This window comes from Mustela nigripes, chromosome 7 (assembly GCF_022355385.1).
Source record: "Mustela nigripes isolate SB6536 chromosome 7, MUSNIG.SB6536, whole genome shotgun sequence".
Taxonomy (NCBI): domain Eukaryota; kingdom Metazoa; phylum Chordata; class Mammalia; order Carnivora; family Mustelidae; genus Mustela; species Mustela nigripes.
The window spans coordinates 124229618-124251431 of NC_081563.1; the positions used below are offsets into that span (position 1 = coordinate 124229618).

Here is a 21814-nt window from a genome sequence, read left to right on the forward strand (position 1 = left end):
AACTGTGGAAATCTGCTAGTCTAGACCTTCATCTTAATGAGGGGGAAACTGAGAACAAAGAGGGGAAGCCAGAAGTCACACTGTGAGTGGATGCCAGAATTAGACTAGAACAAGGTTCACCTGATTCCCAATCTTAGAACTTCCCTACCACATGACAAGATAGCCTCTTCAGAAAGCCATCTGTCAGTATCTGGTAAAGACTGAGACCTAAATATCCTGTGTCTGTGCTCAAGGAGAGAGGTATAAAGATGTTTACTGCAGCTTTGTTTGTCTCCAGAAACACAAGTATGGACAACCTAAATATCCCTCAGTAGAGAAACGTGTGACGAAGTCACAGGCTGGGATACCGCAGCGCTGTTAAAATGTATGCACTTGGCCTATGTCATCCGCATGGATGAATTTCTAAAACTAAATGTTTAGATTTCTAAAAGATTTTATGTATTCATTTGAGAGTGAGAGCACAAGCAATGGGAGGGGCAGAGGGAGAGGGAGAGGCAGGCTCCCCACTGAGCAGGGAGCCCAACCTGGGGCTCAGTCCCAAGACCCTGAGATCATGACCAGAGCCGAAAGCAGACGTTTAACTAACTGAGCCACCCAGATGCCCCCAATGTTTGAATTTTTAAATTAAGCTTCAAAATATTTACAGCATGGTATCACTCATGTTAATTTTTTAAATTCACAAAGGCAAAGAGATATTAAAACATGAACAGGAGGGCACCTGGGTGGCTCAGTGGGTTAAGCCGCTGCCTTCGGCTCAGGTCATGATCTCAGGGTCCTGGGATCGAGTCCCGCATCGGGCTCTCTGCTCAGCAGGGAGCCTGCTTCCCCCTCTCTCTGCCTGCCTCTCTGCCTACTTGTGATCTCTCTCTCTGTCAAATAAATAAATAAATAAATAAAATTTTTTTAAAAAGAAAAATTTAAAGCAGGGCGCCTAGGTGGCTCAGTCAGTTAAGCGTCTGACTCTTCTTCAGCTCAGATTGTGATCTCAGGGTCATGAGATCACGCCCTGCAGGCTCTGTGCTGGGCAAGGAGCCCGCTTGGGATTTTCTCTCTCCCTTTACCTCTGGCCCCCACACTTGTGTACACATGTGCTCTCTCTCAAAAAAAAAAAAAAAAATATATATATATATATATATATGTGTGTGTGTGTGTGTGTACGTGTGTGTGTGTGTGTTTGTGTGTGGCGGCTTGGTGGCTTGGTGGCTCAGGTCATGATCCCAGAGTCCTGGGATCAAGTCCCACATCAGGCTCCCTGCTCAATGGGGAGTCTGCTTCTCCCTCTCCCACTCCCCTCTACTCATGTACTCTGTCTCTCTCTCTCTCTCAAAAGAAATAAATAAAAACCTTAAAATATATACATGTATATATAAAATGATCAAATATTCAAGTGTGTTAATTTGAGGTGGTAGTTTCTTGTTTTTCTTACTTTCCAAATCCTTCATCCTGTTTTAAATATTTCATCACTACACTGAGAAAGTAAAATGATTTATGCTTTGATTATCACCCTTTACTAAGAACGGAGGCACTGAAATTTGTGATGGCTGCAGATTAACACTTAATGCCACCAGAGACAGGGTGATCATATGTCCCAGGAGGACAGGCTCCAAAAAGAGCTTGTAGGACATTGAAGGTATTCAACAAATATTAAGTGAATTGATTAATTCAAGAATCAAACTGTAGTGGCTACTCAACATTGCATTTTTCTCTCCTTTGCTTATAAAGGGTCATGGGAAAATCAGTACAATAGGCAGAGGGAGACAGAGATCAGTGACAAGCTCACTGCAGTTACTCAGAATCTAAACACTTGAGAGGGATGATGGCGGCTGGAATCAGGGAGTGGTTAGTGGACACAGAGAGAAGCAGATTTCAAAGATGATTAGGAGGAAAAACTGGTAGGATGCACAGATGGAATATTTATGGGGCTGAGTTCCATCTTGGACACAATGCATTCAAGGAGCAACCCAACCTTCAAAGGGTACCATGCACTTTCAGTTCTCCTCCAGTTGAACTGGAGGGTGGTGGGCTCAGCCCTGCAGCAGGGCAGTGTAAATTGGCTTGATGTGCCAGAGGGCTCCCTGCCATCCATTCCTGGGTTTTCAGGAAGCCTCCAGTGACTCAAATGTTAGTGTGCAGGCAGTCAGATGGGCAACAAGTTGGGCGGCAAGTTGGCCTAAGCACAGAGAGAGGAAGGTCTCTCCCTCTCACCTCTGCATTGTCAAACTTCTGACAATTTAAGTGGTCCCCTTAAGAATGTTCCCCAACTTCACCACTAGGCTTCCATCCTGACTGGGTCCCTAAGGACCCTGTCCATCATCTGCAGGATAGGGGTTGGTGCCAATTACATAAAAATATCGAAAGGGTTCCTGGCCCCTGAGCTCCTGAGGAAACGCTCTGCTCTGGCAGCACTGGCATCCAACTGACAGCCAACGTCTGCCTTCCTATCCCCTAAAAAGGAACATAGAGGAAAGCCCTTCTGTGAGTGGAAGCTTTGACAGTGCCAGTGAAAATTATGCAAAAAAATGATTATCATAATCAAAATCTTTGTGGGTCATGCTGGAAATGCCTTTTCTTAAAACATTAGCCTTGCTCTTGGGTCTCGTCCATTCTTTTTCTGTCTTGAAAAGTGTGGAAATTTCGGCTTTGTCCAGATGGACTCACGAACTCTGGGTGGCTACAAATGGATTTCCCAAAGGCTGTGCACAGTTGGTTTTCTTTCAGCTTTTCTTAATTTTCATTTATTTTTCTTCCATCCTCACCCTGGCATTGGGCCAGTGCTTTTGGGTTGAATAAATTTAAATGTCATTACTGATAATAGGAAAATCATGCCCACCTTTGAGCCATGTCACACAATACAGCTTTCCAGAAGAGGGGATGATAGGCCATTAACACCCCCCATCCTACTTATCGATAAATCCACCAGGCACCAGTACACCAAGTCCCAGTTCAAGTTGTGCACAACTCCAGGGTACCTCTCATCATCTCAATGACTCTTGCAAACTTCTCAAAAGTTTCTCAAAATGAATTGAATTTTCATTCAGTATCCAATTAAAAATAAGCTCATATCATGCATGACTTTGAAGCAGGAATTCTTTGCCTGGGTTCTACAGGTCGATGGAGAGAATTCAGTGATTTATGAACTTATTACTTATTCTCCCACTAACCTCTGAAGTTTAATATTTTCTTCCATTTATGAATATAGGCAACAAGCCATAGTAGTATTAGAAGGACCTGGGATTTCACCAATTAAAACCATGGATTTTTTTCATATCACCTAACAGTCGCTATGTATTTCAGGTATTTTGAAATACTTACATCCAACACTACTTTAAACTCTCCACTAGGTTGATAGGTGAAGTGTTAATAGAGAATGCTTATCAAAAAATGGTTTTCTTAATAATTAGGTAACTATCTTTCTTTCTAAGTAGGCTCCCCACCCAGCGTGGAGCTTAATGTGGAGCTTAAATTTACAGCCCTGAGATCATGACCCAAGCTGAGATCAAGAGTCAGATACTTAGCTGACTGAACCACCCAGGCGCCCCTAGATAACTATCTTTCAATATAATTGGTTTCCTTTGGAATCCTGTGTATTTGTTATGCATTTAAAAACTCTTTTTTACTGAGCAGAGGTCCATAGGTCTCACCTGACTGTTGCCCGGGAGAGGTCCAGAGCAAAGAACAAGTCTTGGAACTCTGCTTTGGAGGAGGAGAATAAGGAACAGGAGGGGAAAGTGTATGAACCCTGGATGGAGAAGCTGTTAATATGCCATCTTTTCCAGAGCTTACCCAAAGAAAAAGACATCTCAGGATCAAAGCAACAAGATGCCACCTCCCTTCGACCCTTCTTCCTACACACTTCTCAAACTTCAGTCTCATGTGGTAAAGAATTTAGCTTTGGCCAAGGAGAGATCCTGGCCTCTGTTCCTGGCTCCTAGAAAATAACCTTCAAATCCTCAAAATTTCCTGAGAGACAGGAGTGAGAACTGGGGGGGTGATTTGTTACGCGGCAACAGCTGACTGACATACCTCTGGATACTAGTGCACAACCCACTTGGCGGAACTTCCTACGTTCCCATCTTCTCTAAGTCAGCTCCCCAAAACTCAGCCCATGGCAGAAGCAAAGCTTGGGCCAGTTCCCAGTCCTCCCGCCTCCACCTTCCCTGTTTCTGTTTTGATTCTCATTAGCTGTGTGAGCTTGTGAAAAATATTTAATTCTGCTGAGCTTCACTTCTGTAGGGTTGTTGGGAATGCCGGGAACACAAACACACCTTCCTGCTTAAACGCTCTCTAGGACAATTCTCAGCATGTGGAGGGTGTTCAACAAATGGTAGTGGATCGGCCATTCCAAATAGATTCCTGAGAACTAGTATGAGCATCACTCAACCGAGGTGCTACAGAATGAGCCCAAAGCCAGGATGGATAGATGAAGGATATACAGGGATCTCACTGATGGATGGACGGATGGAGGGATGGATGAGTGGACAGACAGCTAAATGAGGATGTCTGTACCTCTGGAAGGGTATGTAAATAGATGGCTGAATCATTTATGGACAAAGAATGGAGGCCCTCATCTCTGTGGACACCCAGCTACCTCACACTTGCTTCTTTTCCTCTCCCCCCCGCCCAGCTCCCACTCATTCCTCTCCTTCACAATCAACTCCTGGGTTTATTTTAAGTGTCCTATTGAACAAATCACAAAACCTAAATTGGCCGGTTGAGGGTTTCTAGCATTCTAATTGTGAAGCATGCTTCTGAATGACTTAGGAGCCGAGGGGAGCTTGAAAAAAGCCCAAGATCCTGAGAGAAAATGAGAAACATGACATTTTGAAAAGGAAGCCAATTTTCTTTAACTAAAACTGTTGCCTCTGTAAACCATATTATAAATCCAATAAATTCACATAATGCTATGGTAAGTCCTTTACAAAAGAGAGAGAGGGGAGGGGAGAGGAAGGAAGAGGATAAAAGATAGGAAATATATTGCAGAGATTTCCAAAGCCTGCCTCCCTCTAAAAACAATTGCTTTGAACCTTATCATAATTATTAAGAGTTAAACTACCTGGACTCAAACACAGGCTCCACCAATTCCAAGTGGTGTAACCTTGGGTAAATCACTTAGCCTCTCCATGCCTCGATTCCTTCATTTATAAAATGCAGATGATAATAATACCTGCTTCATTGGGTAGTTGTGAGGATTACAGAGAAAACATGGGTAAAGCTTTTAGAAATCTTACGGGTATGTGGTAAGTTCATGGCAAATGTGAGCAAATATTATTACTATGACTCCCACATACAATGGTCAAGCATACAGCAGCAGGCAGAACCTGGGTGACCTAGAGGCCTGCAGGAATACAAATAGGTTTAGTGCTGCTCTGAAGAGTCCTGGCACCCCCCACAGCTTCACATACTGACATTCTCTGTCCTGAGCACTGCCCCCATCCATGATCCTGACATTGGCTGCTCACAGGTCCAATCCCACGTGCCATGTAACCCAAGTACAGATGTGGGCTATCTGGTCCACTCTCCGCAGTGTCCTAGTGAAAGAAACAGTCCAGCAACCCAAAAAGTAATGTAAAGTACTTCAAGTATTTACTCAGCCTCTCTAAGAACTTCAAAAGGAGACATGTATTCTTAATCGATAACCACCATCTTCAAAACCTCCTTTTTACTGCCGCTTTCAATATCTCCCACGTAGCATCTCCCTGAAACTCACTCTCTTTCCTTCACTCACTCTCAACCTCCAGACCATGAGGCTTTTCTATTTCTTGCCCCTTCCATGTGTTCCCATATTAGCTCTTTACTGAGTCAACCACCTTAACCCTCTCACAGTTTTAGTGCCTTCTGTCCATTTCCTACTTCACCTGGATTCTAAACAACAAAGGTGAACTCAGGAGCTGACCAAGCAGGCCAGAATTCTTCCCTGTAAAATCAGGGAAAGTTAAAAATTACTGGCTCGGGGCACCTGGGTGGCTCAGTGGGTTAAAGCCTCTGCCTTCGGCTCAGGTCATGATCCCAGGGTCCTGGGATCGAGCCCCATATCAGGCTCTCTGCTCAGCAGGGAGCCTGCTTCCTCCATTCTCTCTGTCTGCCTCTCTTGCCTACTTGTGATCTCTGTCTGTCAAATAAATAAATAAAATATTTTTTAAAAATTACTGGCTCATAACCATTGTCTCTGCTACACCAAGTTTTCTGATATCTCCCTGCCTTTGCTCAAGCTATTTCCTCTGCCTAAAAGGCACATCACTTTTGAGATTTGGTTGGACTGGGATCTATGTTATGGGAGTGGGGGGAGTGGAGGCAAAAGGGGTGTGAGGTCCAGTTTGGACAGTTGGACTCACCTCTGGTCTGGTTTGGAAATGCAGAATGTGCTCCCATGTAGACTGGGTGACCTCTGAGCATCAGGTCCAGTGGACATAATGGCTAGTAAAGAGCAGGACTAACTGACCCAAAAAACTTAGATCTTATGCCATTTGGGACAAAAGAGCCCCACAGTGGGAACAGAAAGGAGGGCTGGGAAGTAGGCCAGCATTCACCCTAAATGTTGATAACTATCAACTGCCACTCACGAGTCTCTAGGAAGCAAGAACTCCAGACTCACAAGGGAGCACAAGATTCTCCAGACCAGCAGGTCCTGGTAGTATCTCTGTACCCCAACTTCCACCCTGCAATGTGGGACATGGAACCCCTAGGCCAGACCTTTGGGAAAAAAACAAACCCTTAGATATCTCTTCTTACCCAGCAGTTTACAATTTTCAATGGACTTTTACCTTCGTCCGCATGACCCCATGAGACCATCAGGGGCGGAATCCCAGCTCTCACCGTAGCTCCAATGACTTTGAGCATGTCACCTCCCCTCTCTGAGGCTCCGTTTTCTTACCTGAAAAAAATGGGAGTATATTAGTCATGATCCACGAAGCTTTGCTGCATAAGAAACAAAATGCTCAAAAACCAATACCTTTACACCACACAATTTTCTTTCTTGTTCATAATAGCCAAGATAAGCCTGTGAGGAGCTCTGCTCAACACAGTCACACAGACTGACAGAGTCTCTACCATCTTGTAGCTGCACCATCTGGGACATGGGCATCTGTATTCGTATGGCAAGGGAAGAACTAGACCACTACCTCAGAAGTGACACGCATGACTCCCATTCATATTTTATTGGCTAGAACTAGTCACCTGGCTCTACCTAACCCCAAAGAAGCCAAGAAATACAAGAAAACAAATGGAGGGGCGCCTGGGTGGCTCGGTCCGTTAACGTCTGCCTTCAGCTCAGGTCATGATCCTGGAGTCCTGGGACGGAGTCCCATGTTGGGTTCCCTGCTCTGCAGAAAATCTGCTTCTTCCTCTCCCACTCCCCCTGCTTGTGTTCCCCCTCTAGCTGGCTCTCTGTCAAATAAATAAATAATACTAAAAAAAAAAAAAAAAAGAAGGGGGCGCCTGGGTGGCTCAGTGGGTTAAGCCGCTGCCTTCGGCTCAGGTCATGATCTCAGAGTCCTGGGATCGAGTCCCGCATCGGGCTCTCTGCTCAGCAGGGAGCCTGTTTCCTCCTCTCTCTCTCTGCCTGCCTCTCTGCCTACTTGTGATCTCTGTCAAATAAATAAATAAAATCTTTAAAAAAAAAAAAAAAAGAAGAAGAAGAAGAAGAAAGAAAACAAATGGAATGGAATGGAATCTTTGGTAACCAATACTGTCTCTGCCACAAAGTACAATACTAATCCCTCCCTCCCAAGGTGACCCACAGGATTAGATGAACAATTATATTGCAAAAGGACTTTTAACACTTAAACCCCGGGAAGACATGTATTGTGCAGCTTCTATCTGCTAGGTCTGGTGCTAAGTGCTGAGAATACCCTCATGGAGCTTACAGTCTAATGCATGAGACAGACAAAAATCAGAGAGCCACACCCGTGAGAGTGTAATGAAGCACTGAGACAGATGCCCTGAGAGAGGGATGCATAGTGATGTAACAGGGAGCCTGGAAGCATCCAGGGGCCCAGGGAGCGTTCTCTGAGGTCATTCTTGAGTTAATATCTGAAGCTGGAGCAGCCAACAGGTAGACAAGTAGTTAAAGAGAAGGTGGCTCAAAGAGCATTGTTAGCAGAAGGAGCAGTACAGACAAAGGCCCAGTGGCAGGAAAATCCCAGTATGCTTGGAAGACGAGAAAAAGCCCAAGAGGATTGAGTCCTGAGACCAAAGGGCAGGTCGGCATGAGGGGAAATCACTGAGTTCAGCAGAGGCCAGACCCTGCAGGCTGGGACAAGGATTTATTTATCCTCTATCACCAGATCGAAGTGTGGTAACAGTTATTATGCTCATCATTGTTACTTTGCAGAAGTAGAAACTGAAGCCCAGAGAGGCCAGGAGACCCAGTGGGAGTCCCGTGGCCATCAGAGGAAGAGCTAGAACTTTGATTCAAGTCCTAGCTAAAGTGTGGCCTCCCCCAAAGGCCTCAGAGCAATTCAGGACTAAAATCCTTCTCACCAGGGTGCCTGGGTGGCTCAGTGGGTTTAAGCCTCTGTTTTCAGCTCAGGTCATGATCCCAGGGTCCTGGGATCAAGCCCCACATCGGGCTCTCTGCTCCGCAGAGAGCATGCTTTCTCCTCTCTCTCCCTGCCTGCCTCTCTTGCCTACTTGTAATCTCCGTCTGTCAAATAAATAAATAAAATCTTTTTTTAAATAAATAAATAAATAAATAAATAAAAATAAAATCCTTCCCACCCATCATGAATAACACCAGTTCCCTCCTGGGGCTTATTCAACCTCGCAGTGTGGCACTGGCCAGGGCCTGGCCAGCCCCATGAAGGGCAGCTAGGTTGAGGCCAAGAGTTGGGCAAGAGGTTGCAGAGACCTCTGGCACTTTCCTTCTATCTCAGTTATACTGTTATTCCACCATGGGGCCTTGGGCAAGCAATGCTCCCTTTCCAGCCCTCAGTCCCCAGTCTCTGAAATGAAAACATTAAACCAGATGGTCTCTGAGGTCCCTTCCAGCAACAGGAGGCTTAGGTGTGTTTTCCAGTTTGGTAATGAAGGGGGAAAGTGAATAGGCTCCAAACCAGTCTTTATCTGGAGAACCGCAATTTGCCAAACAAGAAAATCAAAGGGAAATTGCAAAGATGATGAGGGATGAACCTTTTTTAGGAACAACAACCTAATCACAAGTCACTGCTAGAGAAGAAATGTCACAAAAACCTTGATTTGCAGTTTTAGGGAGCAGCGTGCCATGGGAGACAGGCAATTAACAACGTGAGAAGCTTCTCAGAGGCACAGATGAATCATGGAAGGCAGCGTCTATAGGCTGGAAAGGATGCCAGACAGCATGTGATCAAAATCCTAGTCTGATTCATAAAGTCCTTGTGGAGCTGCTCCACCAAGAAGCCAGTGCGAATCTTCCTGGACCACCTCTTGTAATGGGGATCTTCATACCCACTCCCCTTTTGGACAGTGTCCAGCATAATTCAATGCATGCAGCAAGAGCTCAGTATGTAATTCTGAATGAAAGCGTGAATGAATAGCTCTGGTGCTGCTCTAATATTGCTTCTGGTACTTTCACTGAGGAGTCCTGGTGTTACTCTCTGGAGCTCCCTTGGCCTCATGACTGCCCATCTTAGGAAGGGATCCCCCAAAGCAGATCCTGATTCTGGAGTGCTACTAAGAACCTCTAGTTGAAGAGTGGGGAATTGAGATAGAGAAAGGAAAGAAACTAATATGGGACATTAATTGACAGGTTAACACCGTGGGAAATTTTTGCTTAATCCTTCCAGGGAACCTCTAGGAGACAGTAGGGAACAGTGTGTGGGTGGATACACTCGCCACGTGGAGCTACCCAGGACTTGAAATGTGGCCCGTCCAAACAGAGATGTAGAGTAGATATAAAATACACACTGGATTTTAAAGACCTAGTATTTTATTTTTTTTTATTTAAAAAAAAAACTCATTTATTTAAAGACCAAATACTACTTGGACATAAAAATACCATCTTTTTTTTAATAAACATATAATATATTTTTATCCCCAGGGGCACAGGTCTGTGAATCACCAGGTTTACACACTTCACAGCACTCACCAAAACACATACCCTCCCCAATGTCCATAACCCCACCCTCCTTCTCCCAACCCCCCTCCCCCCAGCAACCCTCAGTTTGTTTTGTGAGATTAAGAGTCACTTACGGTTTGTCTCCCTCCCAATCCCATCTTGTTTCTTTTTTTTTTTTTTTTAAATATTTTATTTATTTATTTGACAGACAGAGATCACAAGCAGGCAGAGAGGCAGGCAGAGAGAGAAGTGGAAGCAAGCTCCCTGCTGAGCAGAGAGCCCGATGTGGGGCTCGATCCCAGGACCCTGGGATCATGACCTGAGCCGAAAGCAGAGGCTTTAACCCACTGAGCCACCCAGGCGCCCCCCATCTTGTTTCATTTATTCTTCTCCTACCCACTTAAGCCCCCATGTTGCATCACCACTTCCTCATATCAGGAAGATCATATGATAGTTGAAAGACCTAGTATTTTAAAAAGTAAAATACCTCATTAATGATTTTTATATCACTTACATATTGAAATGACAATATTTTGGATATATTGGGTTAAAATATAGTATTAAAATCGACCTTTCCTGTTTCTGTTTGCCTTAAAAGAACATATGTGGCTCACTCAGTTATGGTTCCCATTCTATTTCTATTATTCAATGCTGACGTGGAACATACCTTAGAGCTATTCCACTCTAGGGGTGAAGGAGCTCAAGTTCTACCCAACAATTTCCACGCATCATTGGTTGAGTGCTGCTTCCAAGGGTGTAATTTTCCCAGCGTTACCACTTACTCCATGCACCAAGCTTCTGGAGCCAGCAAAAGCCCTCCGGCGGAGTTGCAGGACCCTGCCATAGGAAGCCATCAGCATGCTCAAGGGTCTCGAGTACAGAGGACGCAGGCAGAAGACCAGCAGCCCCCACTGTGCAGCACCTTTCATCATAACTAATCTACACCCATAGGGAGCAACAAGCCAAGTTCCCTATTACACAGTTATTACTCCCTCTTGTTCATTCATTCATTCATTCATTCACTGAGAAGAGAAGCATCTGAGATATGGGGATGCTGGCACACCAAGCCTGCCCCCTCCTCACCAAGGTCTGATTTTATCAGTGCCTCTGAAGAGAAGAGAGGAGGAGACCCTCTGGATTGCTAGCAGAGCTCACTGAGGTGCTCAACCTTGTGCCTGGGATCAGGAAGGAGCAGAAAATGACCACAGAGGTGAGAACAGGAGGGCTTGTCCCCAGATGGTGCCCTCCAACCCAGCCAAAGGGGAACCTGGTCTGACCAGCTCAAAGGTTTGACTGAATGAAACCAAAACATGTTCCATTCTCCAGAGAGCCTAGCATGATAGCGGTCAGGCATGGCTGGGGAGAGTGTGGCTTAACCTCCCTGTTGGTAGGGGATATACTGCTACTGCCAGGTTATGGGGATGGACGGCCAAACCCACAGCACTTGACATCAGGCGGATGTGACTGATGGCCGTTTGCTGACCATATATGCTCCCAGCCCAGGTGAGGAAGACACTGCATGCCATACCGGCTCATGGGCACCATACTGTGGAGCACAGTGAGCCCCTGAGGGCCGTGGGAGGCAGGCCTTTAATAGCAATGGAGTGAGGATGCCATTGGTTTCTTTGAATAATTCCACCATCTGGCAGGGGACTGAAATCTGCGACTCAGGGATAAGCAGGGACTGCACCCGGTCTCCTTGAAAAGGAGGGCTGTTCCGCAAAGGGACCCTACCTGTGGAAGCCGAGTGGAAAGGGGGATGTGCCATCAGGCCAGGCAAAGCTTCCCAGTTTCACCAGATGTGAAGACAACACACCACACTGTGCCTTAATCTTAGATGTTCTACCACAGAACGCACCCCAGGGTGGATGACAGCAGAGGCCACAGAACTCATCTGGTCTGAATCTCAGAACCCTGCTCGTTAATACTCAGTGCTGCCCAAAGTGGGCTCACAGCTGTGCTTCGTCCAGCCTGAGGGGTGAGTGATGGAGACACCCATTCACTGCTGACCCTCCCACCACCCCCTGAATCACCCAGCCCCAGCCAGGTCGAACATCCCCTCCCGCAGCTATCTGAATTCATCACTCTCCTTCCTATCTCCCGTATTTGATACAGACAGACATTAACACATCTGCCCTTTGCTCCTGGAAGAAAACAGACTCTGCAACCAAGACAATTAGTTTTGCCCTAAAGCACTGAACATGGAAGGAAGCTTGCTGTCAGTAATAAGGGTTCAACCTGGGACCCTCGCTTCCAGACCCCCACCTCCCATCCTTCGGTCTTGTTTGCTCCCGGTGACCTCACTCAGCCAATCAGAGGGCCGTGTCTGCTTTCTGCACTGGCCTTTCTCAACTTCTATAATCAATGCCTGGCTTGAGAGACCAGCTAGAGTGAAGCCACAGAGAGATGAACTTTGTTCCGCTCTTAATGTAGCTCAGGCATCCGGCTAATAATGAGCTTCAGCGCACTGCACCGCAGAGCAATGAGCCCCGGGAGGGCACGTGCGAGACCCTATGTGGCGACTGCTCTGCTTGGGTGGGAACTCCAAGCTGCCAGGGCTTGAAACTCACTCCAGCTCCCTCCTTCTAGCCGCATTCTGAAGGGCAGGTCCCACCCAGACCCTCAGGCCACAGTCCAGTGCTGATGGAGAGTGATGTCTGGGAGCCATCATCCACCCCTGAACCCCAAGCATCTGGAAGCATTCCTAGAGCATGACCAAATCCATGTTGTTTACCGGAATGCCCCTGCTGGTGAGCCTTATTAGATCCAATTTCCATCAGAAACTAGCAGTTAAGTCAGAGCTGGCTGCTCTGGGCACCTGGGGACAATAACCCCACAGTCCAGAGGGGTTGAGAGAATCTATAAACAAGACACTAAAATTAGGATTCAGGTTCCTGGAGAAGCAAAGGATACTGCCAAAGCTTTGCCAGGAGTTATCCAGTGGGCAGGCAGCCTGCTGGGAACTTAGACCATGCTTTTGTCTCTGGGTTTGGGGTTTTTTCTGCTTCAGTCAGAAGTCACCTTCTCTTTGCTGGGCAGGTGGGAGGTGGGGGCAGTGCAGAGAGTGACCCAGCTGGCAGATGGGGGGACATTCTGATGACTAGTGTGAGGGCTGCCAAAGACTGGGTGCCTCAAACACAAATTGATTTCCTCCCATTTTGGAAAGTAGGAGTCCAAGATCAAGGTGTCAGCAAGGTTGATTTCTGCAGAGGCCTCTCTCCTTTGCTTGCAGACAGCCTCCTTCTCTCTCCCTCCGTGTGTGTGCATATCTGTGTCCTAATCTGTTAAGGACCAGTCCTAGCAGATTAAGGCCTCCGCCTATGACCTCATTTTTACCTTAATTGCCATTTTAAGGATCCTATCTCCAAATACAGTCAAATTCAGCATATAAATTGGGGACCGGAGGTACAATTCAGCCCATAAATGACCCATTCCCTTTCAAAGTCAGCAAGGTCAGTGTGCCTCGTATAGGGCAGGGTTTCCTTTTCCTAGGGACCAACAGCCCCCACCGTGGAGTAAAGAATCAAAAAAGAAGGGCCTCTGTGAAAACAGCCTAGAGAAGGAAGGGCAGCACCCAGAGAATAGAATGGGTACAGGGGAAAAGGAGGGGGCATTGGGATGGGGGTCACCAGGTCTTAACACGGATGTCACTTTATTTCCTTGGCAGTGTGCCCAGGAAGGAAGGACAGGCTATGAAGAAACTTGCAAGGTAGCAGGATATTTAGTTTTAAGAAGAAAGGACAGGATCTCTTCGTCACCTCCCTGCAAAAGGAGGGAGGTGGCCCAAAGGAAACACTGGACCTGTGGGTATAAAGCAGACAGAGGCATCTTTCAGGCACAGGGAAATGAAAACATTGTAGGCACTGAAGTCTTGGAGTAACCTGCGAGCGCAAGTAGCGACCTCCCTCAAAGTGTTCCATTTGGGCTGGACAAAAACTTAGAGAAGTTTTCCTGCTACTCTCAACTCCTGTGATGTATCAAATAAGAGACTTAGACTACATAATTGATCTCGCAGCCTGCCCTGTGGTCCTTCAGGCTTCTGTAACACCAGGCTGTCTCTTTCCACACTAGATGAATTTAGAGTAGCTAATGACACATAATTCTGGCATGGAATTCGTGACATCCATCCAAAATGTCCGAGCTACCTACTATATATTCGTAGTAGCTACTACTTCTGTAAATCAACAGATCTTTGTACACACGCACATTCACATGGACACACATACACATACGCTTACATGTATGCACAGACAGGCACACACACACAACAGCAGGACAGTTTATCTAAAAAGTGTAAGAGAGGGGCGCCTGGGTGGCTCAGTTAAGTCTCTGCCTTCAGCTCAGGTCATGATCCCAGGGTCCTGGGATCAAGCCCTACATCGGGCTCTCTGCTCAGCAGGGAGCCTGCTTCCTCCTCTCTCTGTGCCTGCCTCTCTGCCTACTTGTGATCTATCAAATAAATAAATCTTTTAAAAAATTGTTTTAAATAAAATAAAATAAAAATAAAAAGCGTAAAAGAACTTCTGAGCGCTGTCAAGAAATTAAGCCTCTTGGAAGAATTTGGCTCTTGGTCTATTAGGTCAGGAATAGGATATCACTCTATAATGGCGGGGTAGGCAGCATAATGCTCTCCCCTCCCCAACCCCCAAATGATCTCCACACCCTAATCCCCAGGCCCTATGAATATATATTCTCTGCTGAGGTAAGATTCACAGAACATAAAATTAACCCTTTCACAGTACACCGGTCAGTGGCATCGAGTGCATTCATGATCTTGTGTCCCCACCACTTGTAACTAGCTCCAAAACCACTCTGTCATCCAAACACAAACCCCGAGCCCATTAAGGCTCTCTTCACTCCTCACAGCCCCCAGCCCCACGCAGCCACTGATCTGCTTTCTGTCTCTATGGATTTACCTCCTTCTGGATATTTCACAGGAGTGAAATCAGGCAATGTGTGACCTTTCATGTCTGCTTTTTCTACTTAGGGCAGTGTTTCTGAGGTCCATCTACGTTGGGGCCCACAACAGTAGTCCATTCCTTTATATGGGTGAGTAATATTCCATTGTACTGAAATCTTGAGTAAGAGGCTTCTCTTTCTCACTTTGAAGTGGGCTCTGAAATTATGAAACTGGTCTTAACTGGCTCTGATGGGGGTGTGGGAGCTAGTCGTGTTCAACGAGACTGCTGCCTGCCTCCCGCTCCAGCCCTGCACCCTCTGCCATGCAGCCGAAAGGACCTTCGTTGGGGGCAGCCCCTCTCCACCAGGAAGGCCCTCCCTCCACTGCCCCCACTTCCCTCCCAGATTGATGCCAATCCTGTAACTCCATGATTCTAGGGTCCTCGTGCTCAAAAATGAGGCAAAAGTGGTGGAAGGGCTGTGAGATCAGTGGTGACAAAGCTGCAATTTGCCTCAAGGCTGACCTTCCAGGAAGACAGGCTGAGAAATTGATGAGTCCATTTAAGCTTTCACACTGACACTTTTGGGGATCATAGCGCTTACTTACGAGGGAACTTATGTAACCAATGAGATATAAATAAGCACATTAAAGTATTCCTGCTCCAGCCCAGCTTAATGGCCAAGAAACTAATTGTCAGAAATTGGAAAGGCTCTGAAATAAATACGGCACTTCATGTCAAGTAGGGAACCTGGCCAAAGATGTCAGATTAAACGCAGGGATGCTGAGAGGATGCTTCCAGACAGCCAGTGAGCAGTTTTTTTCATTTCAGTCATTAGCTTTTCCACTTTCTCACATCCACCATTACTGAACAGTAACCAGCACCAGCATGATTTTGCCTCCGTCCAAGAGCAAGGAGGGGGAGTCAGAAACCCCAGGGTCCAGAGCTCATCCACCTGGCTTGTCCTCCCAGGGGCCAACGCCTCTATGGACAGGGGCATCTGACACCAGAACGTCATCCTCAAACACCGGTGTCACAGGCCAGCATTTGTAGGCTGGGTCCCCAGCTGTCAAGGCCAGCACCGGCCACCTCAGTCTTCCCCTCTCCTCCCCTGGCCCTGGGTCACCAGCCCCCTGGGCTCACTCCACCAGGGCAGCCCTCTCCTATCTTCAGTTTCCCCCCCTCCACAGATTCCTTCGTGCCACCATTCAGATGTGCTCATGCCCCCATCCAGACAGAAGCCCCCTGCCCTGGCTCTGCCTGTCCCCAAGCCACCATGCCCTCTCACCCCTTCCCCCACCACCAGTGGTCCGCATCTGATGCCCAGCTGTCCTGTCCTCCTCTAGGACCCCCAGCCTCTGGCTTCTGGTCATGCATCACTCCTCCACAGAAAGATCTTTCTAAAGCACAACAGAACCCAACACCCTTCCCCTAAACCTTCCAATAGGCTCTAATCCCCAAGAGGAGGCCACGTCTCAAGCTGGGCATTCGAGGACCATCCGGACGTGGCCCTGTCCCCTTCATCTCTCAGCCAGCACACACCCTGCAGCACCTATGCCCGCCCTTCTCAGGCTCCTCACCTGCTCACCCTCCCCAAACTGTCTCTCTCCCCCACTCACACCCCTTCCCCTATTTCCTGCCTTCCCCCCCTCCGAGCCTTGGCTTCCCTATCTGTAAAGGGGTGGGTTTGAACAAGCTAGTCCCCGAGGTGCCTCCCTCCTAGTTCTAAAAGGAAAATGCAGCACACACACCACTTACTCTTTGTTCTGAGTACCCAAGTGCTTTCCATGGAACACTCCAGAATAGTCAGAAAGGATCCCAACAGAAGCAGCAGGCATTCTCTCTCTCATGCTTTTTTCCCTCCATTACTTTCCATGTATTTCACCACCTCACGAACAAAAATAACCTGATTTGATTCCCTAAGGAAAAAACAGGCAGCTGAGAGTCAAATTAGTGTCCACTCTCAGAAAATCAGAACAAAAAGTAGAAAGGGCGTGAAACAAAGTGTAGGAGGCATCAGACCCAGAGACTGACAAGATAACTTAGCTCCTAGCTAAGTTATGGGGCCAGAGGGACTGGGGAAGTTGAGGCAGGAAGAAAGGTTTGCCCAAGTTTCACTATTGGGATCCTGTTCACAGGTATCATGAATCATATATTTTTAATTTTTTATTTTTTTTTTAAGATTTTGTATATTTATTTGGCAGACAGAGATCACAATCAGGCAGAGAGACAGGCAGAGAGAGAGAGAGGAGGAAGCAGGCTTCCCGCTGAGCAAAGAGCCTGATACAGACCTCGATCCCAGGACCCTGGGATCATGACCTGAGCCAAAGGCAGAGGCTTTAACCCACTGAGCCACCCAGGCACCCCCACATATTTTTTAAAGCAACATAGATGCCTGTCGGTTCAATTCAGACATGCAACCACTCGTTCTTACTTACAGGCAAGAGTTCACCTGCCAGTGGGTGCTCTAATCCTCAAAATGTAAAGTGTTCAAGTCTTTATATTGGGGGAAGTGGTCCATTTACCTTATCTCTTGTTTGATCTTCAAATCAACACTGCTGGATGTCTGGGCCTTCTGGGGAGGAAGACGGATAAGAAGGTGTGCCTTGGGATCACCAAGGACAGGGACCCTAGCTTTTACCTCTGGGTAGTGAAAAGGACTTTTATTTCATCCTTTTGTCATATCTTAATTATCTGATTCTGTTTCAAACAACATACTCTAAAGTTGGCTTGAGCGTTTTGTTTTCTTTTGTTTTTTAACATACCCAGCGATGACAGAAGTTTTATTCCGCTGGCTGTTCGAGAAAACAAACCAACTCTGGAAGGCCAAATTACCTGTGGGTCATCGCCAGTGTGTTAAACTGTCTTTTATAACAACATCTACAAACTACGGCACACGAGCCAAATCCAGCCTACCATTTGTTTTTGTCAAGCCCACAAGCTTAGAATGCATCTATCTATCTATCATCTCTCTATTTATAAGTAGGCTCCACACCCAGCATGGGGCCCAACACAGGGCTTGAACTCACAACCCTGAGATCAAGCCCTGAGCTGAGATCAAGAGTTGGGCACTAAACCCACTGAGCCGTGCAGATGCCCCACTTTTTAGATTTTTTTAATGATGTTTTCAAATCCAAAGAAGACTGTTTAGTGACAGGTGAAAATTATATGAAATAGAAATTTTGGTGTTCACAAATAAAGTTTTATTGGAACACATCCATGCACAGGAGCTTACATAATGCCTATGGCTCCTTTTGCATTCCAAAAGGAGTCTACATGGCCAGCGAAGCCAAATGGCGCTTTACAGAGCTTGTCAGCTCTAGCTCTAGGTTCCCACCTCCTGTGGTTTCAAGTATTCAAGAGTTAAGATTATATTAGAAAATGAAATTTTAATCAAACATCTGTGGAACCCTGAGTATATTCTTGAGGAACACTCTTTGAAAACATACTTAAGGATTTCATACAGTAATGTGGGCTTTTTAAAATCTTTTCCTCTTTAATTTTTTCGCTATGGAAAATTATAAACATATTCAACAGTACACAGAAAACATAATGAGCCCCCAAAGTGCCCACCACCCAGCTTCAACGATTATTGATTTATGGCTGATCTGGTTTCCACTATATCCCACCCACCTGCCCCTCCTGCATTATTTTGAAGCAAATCCCAAAGAGTATATAATTTCATCTGTAAGTATTATGTCACACACACTGTTTTAAAATCAAATTTTACAAGCAGGGAGACCACAACTAGCTGCATATAGTAAGGAGTTTGCTGCTAAAGAGTCATAAGTCTATGGGGGACTGAGAGAGGAGACACACTGTTTAATTGATTGAGAAATGTTTATCACTACCTGATCTTCCAACCAAACTCCGGGCTGGGTGACAGTCACCAGCCATCAGGAGAGGGCAGCTCCTCCTTCCCCCATCTATCATGATCAAGGGAAATAAACCGGACAGAGCTAGGGGCAAGGAAAGGGGGCTGCTTAATGTAATTCAAGACTGCAAAGGAGACAGACACGCTTTCAGCTTAATGAGTTTAGGGAAACCATGTGAGGACTGGCACAAGATGTACCCAGGCAGTGGGTAACATCTGGCTTCTCTTTCTCTTTAATAACCAGGGTCCACAAGACCTGGCCCATCATGCAACTAGACCCTTCCTTTTGTCTTCTTCCCCTCTGCCACCACCAGAACCCCAAAGACATCCCCCCTCCAAATTCCCCTATCCATATGAAGAAAGAGGAGAGCCACGTAGGGTGTCAGGAACGGAGGGGAGAGGCAGAGGTGTGAGTAGGAAGCTTCCCCAGGGGTCAGACCCAGCCGGTCAGTGTACCTGTATCCATGGGGACAAGTGAGCTGGATTAGGGATGTCACACTCGGACAGCCAGCTTTATATGTCGACTTGGCTTGGCTCAAATACCCAGTTTATTCAATCCATCACTAATCTAGATGTTGCTGTGGACGTGTTTTGTAGATGTGGTTAACATCTACCACCAGGTGACTTTCAGTAAAGGAGACTGTCCTGATGTGAGTGGGCCTCATCTAATCAACTGAGAGGCCTTCAGAGCAAAACTGAGGCTTCTCTGGGGAAAAAAGACATTCTGCCTTAAGACTGTGGCATGAGAGCACCTCGGTGGCTCAGTGGGTTAAAGCCTCTGCCTTCGGCTCAGGTCGTGATCCCAGGGTCCTGGGATCAAGCCCGAGTAGGGCTCTCTGCTCAGCAGGAAGCTTGCTTCTACCTCTCTCTCTGCCTGCCTCTCTGCCTATTTGTGATCTCTGTCTGTCAAACAAATTTTAAAAATTAGAAAAAAAAAAAAAAACAGCTGTGGCATGAGCTCCTGCCTGAGTCCCCAGCCTGCTGGCCTGTCACCCAGGTGCCTGACATGCTAGCCCCTGTGCTCATGTGCGCCAATTCCTTGAAATACATTTACACACATAAATATGCCTCTGGATGTAAGCTCATTTAAGCCTCACAACAACCCCAAGAGAATAGGTACTATTATTCCCACTGTACATGTACAGGTGAAGACGCTAAAATCCAGAGAGGCTGGGGTCACTGTGAACTTATAGAAAGAGCTGATGGAGCCTGGGAGCAAAGCTGAAGGAGGCATTTGTCGCTTCCTTGCAGACTTCCCTGAGGTAGAGTCCAGTTCACTCCACTGGACGCACCTGGAAAGGGGTGGACAAGAAGAAAACACCGAAAGCCAAAGCAGGTTGCACTTTCTGATGCTACTGCAGCAGCAGCAACAAAGCCCGGAGCAACCCCAATAAACTATCCCCTCGCAATTCCGTGTCGCCACAATAAACATTCTAATACAGCCCATCTTTCTATTTTCTCATTTACACAGTCCATCCCGATGTATCTTATTTACTCTGTGCTTCAGGACTTACTAATCCAATCGAAGATACCTGGATCAAGCCCTATGGCTGGGGGAGAGGGAGAGACGGTGCTCAAGACGTTCATAGAAGCGGGCAGATATTCCACGACACCCAGGGAATCTTTGAGGAGCCACATCCGATGGCCCTGAGACACGGTGGTTCCTCCCTGGACGGTCATCCGGCCTGCTTCTCCACTCCAGCTCCAGTCTGGGGCCCCCCAGCCATGCCCACGGATGCTTCCCCCTCCTCTCCCTTGAAACATGCTTGACTGTTTCTGTGATCCAAACACAAGCAGCCTGACAAGGTGCCGACCTGCCCTGAAATGCATGCAGCAAACCCACAGAGACAAGTCAGAGGAAGGAATCCTTGAGCAAGGCCAGCGGAGGGAAGAGGATGGGGGTGGGGGTTGTTTTTCTAAATAACGGCCTGCCTGCTGGAGAGCCTCTGGAAGACAATCCAGCTTTCCAGAAACTAGAAGAGCTGGACGCCCTGGAAGAGAAGGAACTTGCTTCCTCAAGGGGAAGCCTCACCCACACATGATCTTCTAGCTCATAAGAAAAGCCCAGTTTAGGGGACACCCGGGGAACCCTAGCATGACACAGGTCACGGCGAACAATGGGAACGCAGCCCAGTAAGCCGAGGGCTCTCCTATTGGAGGGCTCTCCTGTTGGTGAGCTCACACGGGGGTGAGCATTGGTGAGCCGGCCACTGCCTCCCCACTAAGTGCTCACGTGGCCCTCACACCAGGAGGACTCCGGGAATCCTGGGACAACTGTCTCCTCAGCAGCCTTCTCTCTGGCTCCAGCTCTGCCTCCAAGCCCTCCCCACGGTCCACTTCCACCATGCCCTCTCTTCCGACCCACCCGGCATCCTCCTCTCTTGGACTTGACTCCCGCAACCCCCTGGATGGGCCCATCACAGCAATGGCCTCACATGGGTCTGTCAGCGGGAGGGTGTCCCAGGGAACCGGCACCTCCCTGGGCTCCCACCCCAGGCAAGCTGCACCTGAGGTCCTCCCTCCTCCTCCCTTCCTCTCTCCTCTTCCCCCCCCCCCCACACCCCACATACACACACTCACAGGGTTTATTCTATCCCAGGCACCGCTCTAAGTGCAGGAGAAATAGGAATGAACAAGACAGACCCGGTCCAGACCCTTCGGACGATTCCAGTCTATTCATCCGTTCAGTCATCAAATACCGACAGAAAACCCACTACGCACGGAGCCCCGTCCTGGCGTTGGGGGTACAGAAGTGAACAAACACAACGGAAGCCCCTGCCCCCCTGGAGTTTACACTCTCGGTAAAACACTAAATAAATATTTACACAAATTACGACTTACAAATGTGTAGCTGCTGCAGGGCAGAGCTCAGGATGCTAAGAGAGCGTACAGACAAAGACCTAACCTGCGGCCACTGGAGTGGCTCAGCCGGTGAATTGTCTGGCTCTTGGTTTCAGCGGAAGGAAGGAAGGAAGGAAGGAAGGAAGGAAGGAAGGAAGGAAGGAAGGAAGG

The 21814-nt window shown here is 47.3% G+C and overlaps 1 long non-coding RNA gene across 1 annotated transcript in view; it reads right to left on the reverse strand.

Annotated features, from left to right (window-relative positions):
* The window catches only part of LOC132021938 (uncharacterized), a 138293-nt gene that overhangs the window by 29107 nt on the left and 87372 nt on the right, over window positions 1-21814 (reverse strand). The window contains exon 3 of the long non-coding RNA XR_009405473.1: window positions 6762-6866. This is a non-coding gene — a long non-coding RNA (uncharacterized LOC132021938). The remainder of the gene's footprint in view (window positions 1-6761; window positions 6867-21814) is intronic.